The sequence below is a fragment of the Tupaia chinensis genome, unplaced genomic scaffold (genome assembly GCF_000334495.1).
Source record: "Tupaia chinensis unplaced genomic scaffold, TupChi_1.0 Scaffold000354_1, whole genome shotgun sequence".
NCBI lineage: Eukaryota > Metazoa > Chordata > Mammalia > Scandentia > Tupaiidae > Tupaia > Tupaia belangeri.
Window position 1 is genome coordinate 1,564,830 of NW_006159849.1, and position 3,221 is coordinate 1,568,050.

Consider the following 3,221-nt stretch of genomic DNA (forward strand, 5'->3'; position numbering starts at 1 on the left):
TAATTACCGGGGAAGTAGAATGTCTCTTGCTTAATAGTATACTGACTAAATGGTAAGAGACTCCTGAAGAGAACATGAACCATAACTTTTTTTTTTCTTTTTTTTGGAGAGGTTTTTGCTATAGGGCGCGTGCACTTGCCAGACAGACAGACAGAGACAGAGAGACAGAAAGCAAGAAATCACCCCCCAGGGGGGATGGCCATGCTGCAATCCCTTCTCCTCCGTTCTCCTCTTGGGATCTTGGGCACGCATGCACACGTGCCCGGCATGAGTTTAAGCCACCAGGTCCAAGACTCAAACCATGGTCGACTACATGGAGTCCAGCGACATAGCCATTACGCTAACTGCTGGTCCCACATGAGCCATAACTTTTAAAAAAAGAGAAACAGGGCTTGCTCTGTGGTAATGGGCTACTCAAGAGAAGCCGGATCCCATATGGTGACTACAGTTCAAATCAGCCTGTAACACACCAGGCCTGTGCATGAGCACCTAGAATCCAGTAGGCTGGAGGACTGGAGGAAAAGGGATCCCGGCATAACCAGATCCTGTGGATGATGCTCTTTCTGTAACTGTCACATGCATGTGCAGATGCTCTAACATGAATAAGAAAAAATGCTATAAAAATAATAACCAGATTGAAATGATGTCCTCAAAACTACTTAAATATGTTAGGTGGTAAGTCCCTTGAAATGTGTCTTGCTTATCTTTGTACCTGCCATTGGTGTCTTGAATACCTTAGGTACTGCTGTAAGTTGTTGTCAACTCTTTGTTTAAAATATAAAAGGGGTTTACTCATTTTCACAAATGAAAAAAATCAAAAGGTCATGTGGAAGTCTGGTATGGTTCCATCAAGGTTCTGGTTCCTGTTCATCAACATTCTCCATGCTGCCCTTCACTGTCGTCTTTCTCTGCAGGGTAAGAGGTAGATAGCCTCACTCTTGTCTCTCTACAACACAGAAGAAGAAAGCCTAGCTCTCTAGAAAGAGGAAAAGCCACCTTCCTAAGAAGCAATCAGAGAACTTCCTCTTCACATCTTATTGAGTCAAACTGGGTCACAGTTGTAGTCTTGCACTGATTTCTTTGGCCAGGGAATGGCCTGCATTGATTGGCTTAGGCCAACATTAATGTGCCATCCACTTTGATCAGGGGACTGGATTTCTCACAGAACCATCAAGCCAATCCCTAGAGCTGGGGCTGAGGTCAATTGCCCCTGACATTCTTTGGCTGTGGCCCTTATCAGTTGGGGCCCTGGTCACACATGTGTGTTGGTCAGTGTCATAGCCATTTACTCATTGCAATAAATAACTCACACAGCAAAACTGAGGTTCCCAGTGGTTCCAGAACCAGCTTATGATTTCTCAGAACATAGTGGAGTTGGGATTTCTAGGTTTTCTGATTCCAAAGTCCACCTTCTTTCTGACATACCACCTGGCTTGAGGAAAGAACACATAGATATGTGGTGGGAGGAGGGCTCTCTGCCCTCAATGAGTAGCAGAGCATAGTTAGTGAGCATGGGAAACCGTTTCTCTTTGAAGCCTGTTTCCATGTGAGCTGGGTGACCCTAGGAAGATACACTGTCTCTGTTTCTGTTTTCTCATCTGTAAAATGGAAGGTGTGCTAGATCCTACCTCATTGGGATGTTATGAGAATTACATGAGGTAATGTAGATAAGGAACTTGAAACAGTGCCTCCAGCCTGAAGGAAGTCAACATTCTGACCCATGGCAGGACAGCTTTGGGAGGTAAATGGTCATTTGTCCTACGGACAATGAAAGTATATTCTTCCCTCTTCTATCATTTGAAGAGAACAGAAGTTTGTATATGTGTGTAAATCTCTTGAGTGCTTTAGCGTCATAGGGATTTAGGATTTGTAGAAAATATTTGAGTTTATTTAACTCCAAGATACGTCAGGGAGGAGTCCAAAAAGCCACTGAATCACTCCCCCCCCCCCATTCCCCAAGCTTACTTTTACCCTAAACTGTTGTTCTCAGCTGTCCCTTAATGGTGTTCCAGTGCTGTCCTACATTCTTCATTTCATTTCCTTTTATATTTTTCACCTTCCTCTCTGTACCCTTATTCCATACTTTCCATCTTTTTTCTGTTTAGTTTTTGTTCCTTTTGTGTGTGTGTGTGTGTGTGCGTGTGTGTGTGTGTGTGTGTGTGTGTTTGTTTTTTGGCCATAAGGTGTGTGTGGTTGCTGGAGAGAGACAGAGACAGTGAAGAAACGTGAAAAGTCAGCCCTCAGGGAGGATGGCCATGCCACAATCCCTTCTCCTCCACTGTCCTCTTGGGAGTTTGGGTAAGCACACACATGCACCTAACATAATTTTCAAAGTGCCAGATATAGGACTTGAACTGCAGTTGGTCATATGGGAGTCCAGTGCCTTAACTACTATGCTACTTGCTGGCCCCACTTTAAAAAAAATATATTGTAATTTATTACTTATATCTATTCATTACACATCTTTATAGAGGACAGAATGGTCTTTAAAAAGCATTTCTATGGTCTGTAATAAACAAAATGAGGACGTAAACATATTCCTCACCTTCAACACTTCACATATTATAGTATGTTGTGAACATGTAAAACCTGCTCCATTGGTTATTCTCATGTACTGAATTGTCTGTGATGTTCTTTACTGTGAAATACAATTCTGAAGAAAAAGGAATTGATTAAAAATTCATATTTTTTATTCTTTTAGCATTTACATTTTTTGGGGGTGTGTGTGGGGGTGGGGGTAGATTTCAGGGTGTGATGCAAATGGCCCGTTTTGGTTTGGTGAAGGAGGTAGTAGGTGTCAGATAGGGAAGGTATCAGATGGGAGCTGGAGGAAGGAAGGCATTGTATAGAGACCTTGAATGTTCTTCCTCAGGAACTTTCATCTTCTGTTTACAGTGGGGAGCCTGGGAGTCCTGTCATAGAAGGATGGGTGTTCAGATCATGGAGTATTAAAATGATTACACAAATACACGTAAGCAGGGACCAGCAGTTAGTGTAATGGCTATGTCGCTGGACTCCCATGTAGTCGACCGCGATTCGCGTCCCGGACCCGGTGGCTTAAACTCATGCTGGGTGCGTGTGCGTGCGTGCCCAAGATCCCGAGAGGAGAATGGAGGAGAAGGGATTGCGGCGTGACCATCCCCCTGGGGGGTGATTTCTCGCTTTCTGTCTCTATGTCTCTCTGTCTGTCTGGCGAGCGCATGCTCCCTAATAGCGAAAAC